Consider the following 12,536-nt stretch of genomic DNA (forward strand, 5'->3'; position numbering starts at 1 on the left):
ACTGTGCCCAGCTATATGTGACTTTAAGTGAGAGAGAGAGAGAATTTTAATATTTATTTTTTAGTATTCGGCGGACACAACATCTTTGTTGGTATGTGGTGCTGAGGATCGAACCTGGGCTGCATGCATACCAGGCGAGCGCGCTACCGCTTGAGCCACATCCCCTATATGTGACTTTAAAATGGAAGGAGAAGCAGAGGACAAAGGAAACTCCACAAGTTACATGAAGAGAAAGGTGATTAGGGCAAAGAAGCTATCCTAACACTAATTTTTATATCAATGATTGATTGATAGGGCTATCTCTAGGAGTTAAGTTTGTTGGTTACTTGTGACGGTTGCTCTACCATTATCTCCAAAAAAGATATTAATGCTTTGCAGGCTTTGGCATAGTTTAATGGTTAGTACTCTTGTTGCCGAGTTCATGGTTCACTTCCCAGGCAACTGCCTAATATGTGCAGAGATCTGGTTCTTCTAATGATCTCCTGGCTCCATTTTGAAAAGTTTTCCACAAGATGCTTTTTATTGTAACTTTCTTCTGAATTTTATACTGCTATGTACTAGCTGTACTCTGCATCTATTACTCTTTGATTCCTTGCAGTGACCCTGTGAAGGAAACTGTTGTTCCCATTTACCATATGTAGATACAGAAAGATAATAAACATGTCCAGCTCATCTGGCTATTAAGTGGTCACATAGCTAGACAACAGCTTGAGTAGGAATTTGAACTGAGTCATTTCAGACTCAGAAAGTCATTGCAGCATACCAGCTTTCATATATGCTCATGGTTTAAAAGTAATTCATAAATACAGTACCATCCCCTAAGGCAATATCTGTTACTAGATTTTTTTAATTGCTCAAAAAGAATTTACCTTTTAATATTTGGATAACAGCCCCATTTAGAGTTTATCCGTAATATTCAAAACTGTACTGTGGCAGTGTTTTGGTTTTTCTTTAAAATTTTCTCATGACACACTGACTATTGTAGGTAGCAGCTGCGTTGGAAACTATGGAATCCTAGTTGGTCAGATAGAAAGACATTAGGAGTAAAGTACTAATTGCTTATGACTACCAGGTACAGTTTTGGACAATAAAGTTAAGTAGAACCAAATTTAATTTGTGTGTGTGAGAGAGTTACTGGGGATTAAACCCATGGGTGCTCTTCCACTGAGCTATATCCTTTTCCCTCCATCCTCTTTTTTTTTTTTTTTAAATTTTTGAGACAGGGTCTTACTAAGTTTCCAAGGCTGGCCTCAAATTTGCAAATCTCTTTCCTCAGCCTCCCTTATTGCTAATATTACAGGCATGTGCCACCATGCCCAGCTAAATTGAATTTAATGTAGCCAAGTTCTATTGTAACTTTTATGAATGCTTTGATTAGTATGAAAACCTTTTTCATAGGACTTAAAAACAGCATACTACAGGGACACAACCACATCAATGTTTATAACAACACAATTCACAATACCTAAATTGTGGAACCAACCTAGATGCCCTTCAGTAGATGAATAGATTTAAAAAAATGTGTCATATATACACAATGGAATATTACTCAGCAATAAAAGAGAATAAAATCATAGCATTTGCAGGTAAATGGATTGAGTTGGAGAAGATAATGCTAAGTGAAGTTAGCCAATCCCAAAAAAACAAATGCTGAATGTTTTCTCTGATGTAAGGAGGCTGATTCCTATTGGGGTAGGGAGAATGGAGCATGGGAGGAATAGACGAACTCTAGATAGGGCAGAGGGATGGAAGGGGACGGGAGGGGGTATGGGGTTAGAAATGATGGTGGAATGTGATGGACATTATTATCCAAAGTACAGTTATGAAGACACAAATTGGTGTGAATATACTTTGTATACAACCAGAGATATGAAAAGTTGTGCTCTATATGTGTAATAAGAATTGCAATGCATTCTGCTGTCACATATAAATAAAAAAGTAAAAGAAATTATTAAATGCAGATATATTTGAATTAAAAAAATAAATTAATTTTAAAAAAGAAAACCTTTTTCATCTTAGTATTGGCATTATCTGTTTACTTTTTTAAACCAACAATTTTTCAGCCATTATAACAATAGCTTTGTTTGTCATCTTTAAAATTGATGAAAGAATATGGTATTTATCATGGTAGATTGGGCCATTGAGAGTCTGAATGAATTACTTGAATCTGGTCTGATTAATCTGTCTGATGTAGAACTGAGCTTCCTCAATTAAAGATAGTGGGTTCCACAAGCTATATGTTGTTATGAAGACTTTCTTTGAGCTAAATAGAAAGTTGATAAAAATGCATATATTAACACTTACTGATTCAGTAAGTTTCATATATCAAAGAATCACTACTGATTCATCCTTATATTTATATATATTCATTTCTATCTTTCTGTTTTCTTGGGCAGAAAAATACCCTTATTATTTATGAGGTGAGAAAAGTAATAGGAATTTCCTACCTATTTATACATACATGGCAAACATGTCATCTTTGCTGCAGAAGTAACGTATGGTTTCCTTTACATAGTTACAGCATTTTTCTTTCTAATCATTTATTTTCTGCTTTTAGATTTGTGGTCCAGGAGAAAATCTAACAGCAGATACTTGCTTTGGAAGGTTCAGAGGTCAAAGTTCTTTTAGTTTTTTTCACTGTCTTCCCTTTCTCTCTCTCCCTCCCCCTCTCACTAATCTTCATTCATATTTCTAACCCTTTTTCTTTCTCCATCCTTACTCTTTGATTAATTATAACAGGCAATTGTAAAATTATTTTTAAAAGGCTGTTTCTTGGCTTTAAATATAAAAGGCTGTAAGTCAAACCTTTTTTTCCTCTACTTAAAATATTATGATTAATTGGCTTTTAGCTTATATATATTTTCAATCAATTTTTTCCCTTACAGGTATCTCAGAAGAAAAAGAAATGTTCATATTCAGGCAGTCTCAATTGAATGGATAACTAAATTAAAGTTCTAAGTGACTTTGACAATTTAGAGAAATTAATTAGTGAAGTTTAGTAGTCAAGTAGTCATAAGGGCAGGGGAATTTACTTTAGAGAAAAAACAAGCGAACCTTATAAATTGAAAAACTAGCCAAGTTTGTAAAAGTCTGACAAAGGAGGGATATGAGGATCAAAAAAAAAATTAGCCAAAATGTGTTATATATGTAACACTTCTAAAATTATCAGAGGGATTGTTGGTGGGATGATGTGCCAGATAATGTGTCAGTGATTAGGAAATTGAGTCAGTGGTTGGGAAATCAGAACCTACTTTCCTACAGATGTTAAAATGGTGGTGATAATCATTCAACATAAGGGGTTGCTCCACAGAAGGAACCTCGCTGATATACCTTGCATTTCCTCTCATTTGTCTTACATAAAATAAAACCTTAATAAATTTGTTTCAGTCTTTGTTGTCTTATAAAATCTCCCTTCCTTTATCCTCCCTCTGCTTCTTCACTATCTGGAACCTCCAGGCAAGAGAGAATGACTGCATATGCCAAACCTGGCAGTCAGAGAGTTATGTTCCAGCCTTCTCTTCCAAATGACTTCCAGTTAAGCAGACTTTCTTATGAATACAGAGCACAGGATGCTATTCTGAGAGACCCTAATAACCAACAGCATTGGTTATGGGTAGTGGGAGTAGGTAGGGATTGGGGAATAATTGCATCTTATTTACTGGCTATAGCTCTAAATCACTCAGCAACCTAATTTGGAGTTTGATGAAGGCTTCTCTCAGAGTGGATTATGATTTAGGAATTTAGCAAAGCTTCAAGAAGTATGACTCAAAGCTCTTTATAATGATCTGACCCTGATTTTCTCTCCAGCCTTGAATTTCTGTGCTCCTTGACACATATCATGCTAACTATAATAATTGGCTTACATTTTATTGAATTTGTGCTTTCCTTTTATGCCCTCACTGCCTTGTTGTACTTTTATCTCTAACTGGGATGCTGTTCATTCCTTTTTTTCCCCCCAAGTAACTCCTACTTCTTCAGTCTTCAACCAAATTGTTATTTCAATACCTGTCACCCTTTTCATATTGCTGCCCTCCTTTTGTAGGACCTGTAGCACCCCATGCACATTTCTGACATTATGCTTATCTCACAACATGATAATTTTTGTTTATGTGGTATCCTCTTCCTACTAACTATAAGTTTTTTGGGGATAGGGGCTTTTTAAGCATTTCTTTCCCTAATTTTCTAAGGACAATTTTAGGTGGCAATTTCTGAGATAGTTCAAGGGTAGCCTTTTGTCAATTCTACATAAAAGCTAGTAAGACAGCATTTGAATTTGGTATTTGGGGCAAGAGTAGACAGCTCACTGAAGAGTCACTTTAAAATAGAAAGTCATATGGGTGATGAGACACATGTAAGAATGCTACCAGACCCACTCATGGCACACACTGTTCTCATTGACAAAGGGATTACCCCCTTTGGTTTTGCTTCCCCTTTTTCAAAAGCTAAGATTTTCTGTTACAAGAGTACACATGTTAACAAGACATTAAATTATCTTCAGTTTTCTTTTAACTTGGACTGATGTTTTAACAGTAGTATGTGTATGTGGGGGTTTCCAGCCTTGGAAGAGTAATAATGAAAAGAGTAATAATGAAACTCTTGATTACAACATTAGCTATGCCTAGGGACAGTTTTATTCTGTGCTTCATGTTAAGTAAAATGCTTCCCTATTTAATAGTGACCCTTACTTTCATTTAAGAAGGAAATGTATATGGCTAAAAGTAAAATTTTTTTTCTTCCCCTTTTTCCTCTTTTAGGAGGATATAACTTCCACAGGGTCTGGATCAAATCAGATTCTGTTTGTTCATTTTATGTCCTAATCCACAAGGTCCTATTTTGGTAATCTTGTCACATCTTACACTGATAGTAAATAAAGATAGTTGTTCATTCCATTTAAAATAATATTTATTCTTGGGCTGGGATCGTGGCTCAGTAGTAGAGTGCTCGCTTGCCTAGCATGCACGAGGCACTGGGTTTGATCCTCAGCACCACATAAATGTGTCCACCTAAAACTAAAAAATACATATTTTTAAAAAAAATAATAATATTTATTCTTAAACCTATATCAATTAATCAGTTTTGTATGGAGGAAAAAATGCAGATCAAAATACTCGAAGAGACACAGCCTTGACTGTAAAGTCTAGAGGAATGTGGAGAAAAAGTGAAGGAATAATTGACTAGATCTGGCCTGGGCCTGCTAAAATCTTTGTCTATGTCCGGAATCATGGAATTGGGTACCCTGCTCTTGAATGGTTGTCTCTTCACCACCACAGATTTAATGAGATTTATCATAACGTCTTTTCCTACCACCATCCTACATTGTGGCATGTTACAGTGTGTTGGCATGATTATAGAATAAAATGGTTTCCTAGACAGGTAGTGGTTTCATGTGTCAGTTTTACTTCCAACTTTGCAATTTCAGTCATTGTTGTTATCATAGGAAGATTTAAAATGTATGTGTCTACATGATGACCTTATCGTTTACACTTTACTCATTTGGCTCCAGCCACACTCACCTCTGAGCCTTCCTGGTTTTCCTCAGACATAGAAGGCATGCTGTTTTTTCTAGTTCTAATCTTATAAAATTAGCTCTTATAAAATTTAAAGTTGAAAAGTAGATGTACATACCTGAGTTGTTAAACTTTAAATTTTCCCATAAATCAATAATCAGTCTTTAAATTAAATTAAATTAAATTAAGTCCTATTAAAAATTCACTTTTTTCATCACCAAGTCACATTTAAGCACAACTCAGTGAACACAAGTATTTAAGTTATATGTTTACATATGATTAACTGTTTGACAGAGACTTGGGGAACACAATAGGAAAACATAGTATAAACCTTAAAATTGGTTTACAACATGACATTAAAAGATAAAATAATTTAAATTCTAGAAATTAGTTTTATATGAACCTGTTTGTTTTGTTTTTGTTTTTCTTTTGTAATACAGTGTCACTGAGCTTCATCTCCAGCACCACATTTATTTTGAGACAAGGTCTCATTAAATTGCCTGGATTGGCCTTAAACTTGCCACAACTTCCCAACTAACTGGGATTACAAACATGATCCACAATGCCCAGTGTCTTACACAATTTTTTTTTTAGAGATTCGTTTATTATACAAAATTATGAAAGAAAATTATCTTGGACCTAGAATTATATACTAGTCAAACTGTTAACCATATTTACATTTCAATACTTGCATTAATACATATAGCATGCATATATTAAAGATAATAAAATAATAATTATATATTGCATGCCATAGGGATAATATTCTGCAGTGTTTTGCAAATACTAGGGCTGGGGATGTAGCTCAATGGTAGAGAACTTACTTGCATGCCTGAGGCCCTCAGTTCTATCCCCAGCTTGGCAGGCAACAAAAACTCAATAGTATGCTCTTTCTATGTTTTTATTTTTTGGTACAGGGGATTGAACCCATGGGTGCTTTACCTCAGAGCTGCAACCCCAGCCCTTATGTTTCATTTTCAGACAGGGTCTCACTAAGTTACTGAGGGCCTTGCTAAGTTGCTGAGACTGAATTCAACCTTGGTATCCTCCTGTCTCAACCTCTCGAGCTGCAGGGATTACAGGCATGCACCACCACACCTGGCAATACATATGCTCTTCATTCCCCCTGTAAAAGTCTGTTCTGTCTGTACTCCAGTCACCTTAAGTTACTAAAGGAGGGAAAAGGTTAAAAAAAAAAAGCCAAAACAAGGAGGACTTTATTCTAGAGTAGAAAAGAAGGGAATGAAATCAGACTTCTACGTCTTGTCTTCTATGGACTGAAATTCTAGAGAGCAACAGAGATGGGTCTTGTTTTAGCTATTTTGGGCAAACTGGAGAAATTAAAGGTCTCTTAGAAAAGCACTGTGTCACCCCCCTTATATCAGGGAAGACATTTGGCATTTGTTTTTAAGAGATTGTCTAACTTCACTTAGCATAATCTGCTCTAATGCCATCCATTTCCCTGAAGATGCCATGATCTTGTTATTTTTTAGTGCTGTGTAATATTCCATTGTGTATAAATGCCATATTTTTTAAATCCATTCATCTATTGAAGGGCATATAGGTTGGTTCCATAGTCTAGCTGTTGTGAATTGTGCTGCTATAAACATTGATGTGGCTGTGTCCCTGTAGTGTGCTCTTTTTAGGTCTTTTGGGTATAGTCTGAGAAGGGGAATAGCTGGGTCAAATAGTGGTCCAATTCCCAGATTTCCAAGGAATCTCCATACTGCTTTTCAATTGGCTCCAAAATGGGGTAGGGAGGAAGAGCATGAGAAGAAGATTACCACTAAATAGGGAAGAGAGGTGGGAGGGAATGGGAGGGAGAAGGGGAATTGCACAGAAAATGGAAGGAGACCCTCATAGTTATACAAAAACATGTATGATGATGTGAGGGGAAAAAAAAGAAATGTGTCACATTAGATTGGGTAGAGAGAAGTGATGGGAGGGAGGGGAGGGGAAGGGAGGATAGGAAGGGCAGCAGAATAAAATAGACACTAGTATATACATGTCTGTATAACCAATGTGATTCTGCAACCTGTACACTCAGAAAAATGAGAAATTATACCCCATTTGATTCAAAGGTATGATATGTCAAGATCATTGTATTTTCATGTGCAACTAATAAAAAAAAGAAAAGCACTGTGTCTAATAAGTTGGAAACAGCAAAGTAGCAATAAGAATTAAGAAAGGACAAAATTTCCTTTATAGTTTTTTTCAAAATTAAGGTTGCTGTTATGGAACCCCTAGGTTTTTCTTGGAGTCTACCTAGGGAAAGTAAGTCAGGGGTTACAAGCCAGCTTACATTATTCTATAAGATGCTGGGCAAGAGCAAGGGAACTCATGTACAATTACCACTTAATAGGGTTAGAGGGCAGAGAGATGGTTTCACTTTAAAATACCCAGTGTCCAGGCCCCAATAAGGGGAATACTAACAGGACACCCACAGTATGTAGAAGATACTAAAATACTGAGCCAACGGTTCACCATTGTCACCATTGTAGGAAACCAGTCAAATAGCTAGAGCCAACAGAGAGCAAATTACAATTTTTCCCAATATCAGAGTGGCAATGTAGATGGGGAGCCATGTGCAAAAAGGAAAAATGTATTTTTCTGTATTGGCAATCAGTAGTTCAGAAACCTCCATATCTACTAATGATAAAAACAAACAGAACAACCTCCTCCTCCTCTTTTTTTTTAGTACTGGGAATTGAACCCACTGAGTTATATCCCCAGGCCACCCCCCTTTTTTCTTTCTTTTTCTTTTTTGGAGACAGGGTCTTGCTAAGTGGCTGAGGCTAGCCTCAAATGTACAATCTTTCCTCAGACTCCCAGCTCACTGGGATTATAGGTGGGTGCTGCCACTCCAGCTATAAAACACTACTCTTACCAATTAAAATTTAGTCACTCTGAGTGAAGCAGTCTTTCTTTGAGTAAATATTCAGTTAAGCTCAGAGTTTTTCCCTTCCATTCTCTTCTGCCTCAGCAGTGTAAATGTTGCCATTGAAGAAATAGCTTGTTCTGGTGCTGACCTCTAGTGGTCATTGGCTTTCACTGGGTTGTCTGATCCAGCTCAGTCTTCAAAGGGAATGATTTCCCTTCGTTATTGTAATGTCCTGACTTGGCCTCCAGTCTTTAAGACTATGTGTTTTGCACTCACCTTGTCACAACCCCAGGCTCCTTTGGATCACCCAGCTCTCTTTCAACTTCTTCCATGAGCCACTGCAGCATGACAGATGATTTACTGTAGTAGTCTTTGGTATACCTCTGGGGGTACCCAAAGACAATCCAAGGGCTATCTGGGCAAGATTTTGTTGTTGTTATTGTGGTTTGTTAAAAATCCACTGTACTTAGATATAGTCTATATAAGTAAAATGCATCAATTTGAATGTACAGTTCCATGATTTTTGACAAATATATGTTATCATGTAACCACCACTGTAGTCATGATAGGAACTACTTCAACCCTCAAAAGAATTCCCTCATACCCATGTTGTATGTATCAGCAGTTCATTTTTAAAAACCAGCTTTATTGAGACATTATTCGTGTCCCATACAGTTCATCCATTTGCAATGTACAATTAAATGGCTTTTAGGCTTTTTATAAAGTTGTATAACCATCCTTGCAGTTGTTTTTAGAATTACTGATATATGCAGCAACATGGGTAGATTTCAAAGCATTATTCTAAGAAGTAACAAAAGACCACATATTGACTGTACAATGTTATTTAAATGGCATAGTAGAAAAGTAAAACTATAGTGATAGGAAGCTGATTGGTGCTTGCAAAGGTCTTTGGTGGAGGGAGGAGATTGACTGAAAAGGTCATGAGAGTGTCATTCCAGTGACTCTGGAGTCTGAGGTGAGAGGAAATCAATAGTTTACTTCAAAGCCAGCCTCAGCAACTTAGTGAGGCCCTAAGCAGCTTAGTGAGACCCTCTCTCAAAAAAATAAAAAGGGCTGGGGGTCTGGCTCAGTGGTTAAGTGCCCCTGGGTTCAAACTCTCCCCCCAAAAAGTCATGAAAGGACTTTTTTCATTGCTTTCATTTGCTCTAAGGAGAGACCTGAATCCATTAGCAGTCTTCCTAATTTCCTCCTATGTTTCTAGACCTAAAAACCCACTATTCTTTCTATTTCTATAGATTTTTCTGTTTTAGATATTTCATATAAATGTATGAGTACTTATTTATTTTTCAGTTGAACAATATTCTACTGTATGGATAGATATACCTCAATTTATCTACTCATTAGTTGATAGGCATTAAGTTGAACTCTATATAATTTATATAAAAATATATAAATTTTAAAATTTATATATTTTTTATTTGTTCTACTTAGTTATACATGACAGCAGAATGCATTTCTATTCATCATACACAAATGGAGTGCAACATTTGAATTCTCTGGTTGTACATGATATACAGATGCACCAATTCTGCAATCGTAATGTACCGAGGGTAATAATGTCCATCTCATTCCACCATCTTTTCTACTCCCAAGACCCCTCCTCAACCTCCCCTCTGCACAATCCAAAGTTCCTCCATTCTTCTCATGCCCCACCGCCATCACTGATCAGTATCCATTTAGCAGAGAGAACATTTGGCCTTTGGTTTTTTGGGATTGGCTTACTTCACTTAGCATGATATTCTCCTACTCCATCCATTTACCTGGAAATGCCATAATTTTATTCTCTTTTAATGCTGAGTAATATTCCATTTTGTATATATACCACAGTTTCTTTATCCATTCATCTATTGATGGACATCTAGGTTGGTTCCACAGTTTAGCTATTGTGAATTCAGTTGCTATAAACATTGATGTGGCTGTGTTACTATAGTATACTGATTTTAAGTCCTTTGGGCATAGATGGAGAAGTGAGACAGCTGGGTCAAATGGTGGTTCCATTCCAAGTTTTCTGAGGAATCTCCATACTGCTTTCCAAAGTGGTTGTACCAATTTGCAATCCCACCAGAAATGTATGAGTGTACCTTTTTCCCCACATCCTCACCAACACTTGTTATTTCTTGTATTCTTGATAACTACCATTCTGACTGAGGTGAAATGAAATCTTAAAGTAGTTTTGATTTGCATTTCTCTAGAGCCACTTTTTGACTATTTTATAAATAATACTGCTGTGAACATTTTTGAACATTTGTACAAAACTGTTTTGTGGATTATATATTTTTATTTAATTTGGATATATTCCTGGGAGTGGGTACATATACTGGGTCATATGGTAATTCTTGTGTTAAACATAATAACTTTCCCCTTTTTATTTATTTTTTAAAAATTTTATTCCAGGGGCTGGGGATGTGGCTCAAGCGGTAGCGCGCTCGCCTCGCATGCGTGCTGCCCGGGTTCGAACCTCAGCACCACATACCAACAAAGATGTTGTGTCCGCCGAGAACTAAAAAATAAATATTAAAAATTCTCTCTCTCTCTCTCTCACTCTTTCTCCTCTCTCACTCTCTCTTTAAAAAAAAAAAATTTTTTATTCCAAATGGAATACTACTTGGCAATACAATTGATTGGTATTTGAGTTGTTTCTGTCTTTTGACTATTATGAATAGTCATATGCTGCTATGACATGTGGACATAATCTTTCATCTTTCTTGAGTAAATTTCTATACGATGAGCACCCTAGCTTCATACTAGAGGTTCCAAACATAGAAGTTAATTAGTGAGATCAAAATAAAGACACATAAAACTCAATTTACCTTTTTCTTGCCCAGCTAAGAGACAGCCATTTCCGGCTCTTGCCTCGAGCCACCTGATGTGGTATAGAGGTTTACACAAGAGACCAGCAGGAGAGAGGAGGAAGCACGCCAGAGAGTGGGCTTTTATTGGGGAACAAAAAATTCAGGGGAAAATTCCATCCAGTGAAGGTCGAGGGGGACAGCATTCCAAGGTCAGGGTCAGTGATTGGTTTCAGGTCAATGGTCAGTCACACCCCCACATCTACAGGCCCTTGCACCTGGAAAGGGTGGGGATAAAGTCCTGACACAGCTGACCTGAGTGCCTCACCCAGTCAGGGAGGTAGACCAATCACAGGCAAGAACTGCTTCCCACAAGTGGGAGTTACCGAATCTTATGGTAAATACATGTTTAACTTTATTAAAAGCTTTCAAATCATTTTCAAAAATAGCTGTACCATTTTTGCATTCCTATGAGCAACAAGAGAGTTTTAGTTGCTTCATACCCTCATACCTTCAATGTTGTCAGCCTTTAGTTTTAGCCAATCTAGTGGATATATAGTCATTTTAATTTGCTTTTACCCAATATAATGATATTGAAAATCTTTACTACTTGTTTGTCATTTATCTGTTTTCCTTGGTGAAATGTCAGTTCACATTGTATTGCAATAATCATTCAAATCAGTTCTTTCTTTGCTTGGAAAAGTTATATCCTTGGTTCAGCTTATTATCTGTCTGCTTGTGGAACTGAATGTAGCTGGAGAAAAACACAACCATCTTAAGTGATTTTATTTTAAAACTTAAGTGGGCCTTTATTGAAGAGTACCAAATAAATTTTTTAGCATTGTAAAATTTATTCCAAGCAAAAATACAAAATATTATTATGACTCTGACCCTGAAACTTCCTCCCTAAAACAACTTTACTAATGATTGAGAGAGTTCTCCTTAAATAAAATACAAAATAGGTGAAAAGTATGTCAATGTTTAGTTTTTTATAGCAAAAAAAAAAATCTTTCTGAAAAGAACAATAAAAATTTGTCTCACTTCAAAGCCTACATTACTATTGAAAAAAATGTCAGCAAAATAAAAAAAGAAAGAGAAAAGCAAAAATAAACAAAATTACCAACATAAAGAAAAGGTATGTGTATTTGATGTTGGAAAAATGATTTCAATGAATCACAATGTCTGAAGTTTGCAATCACAATCAATCTGCAGGGGTTGGGGATGTGGCTCAAGCAGTAGCGTGCTCACCTGGCATGCGCGGGGCACTGGGTTTGATCCTCAACACCACATAAAAATAAAATAAAGATATTATGTCCACCTAAAACTAAAATATAAATA

This window comes from Spermophilus citellus, assembly GCF_964194105.1.
Source record: "Spermophilus citellus genome assembly, chromosome: 8".
NCBI classification, from domain to species: Eukaryota; Metazoa; Chordata; class Mammalia; order Rodentia; family Sciuridae; genus Spermophilus; species Spermophilus citellus.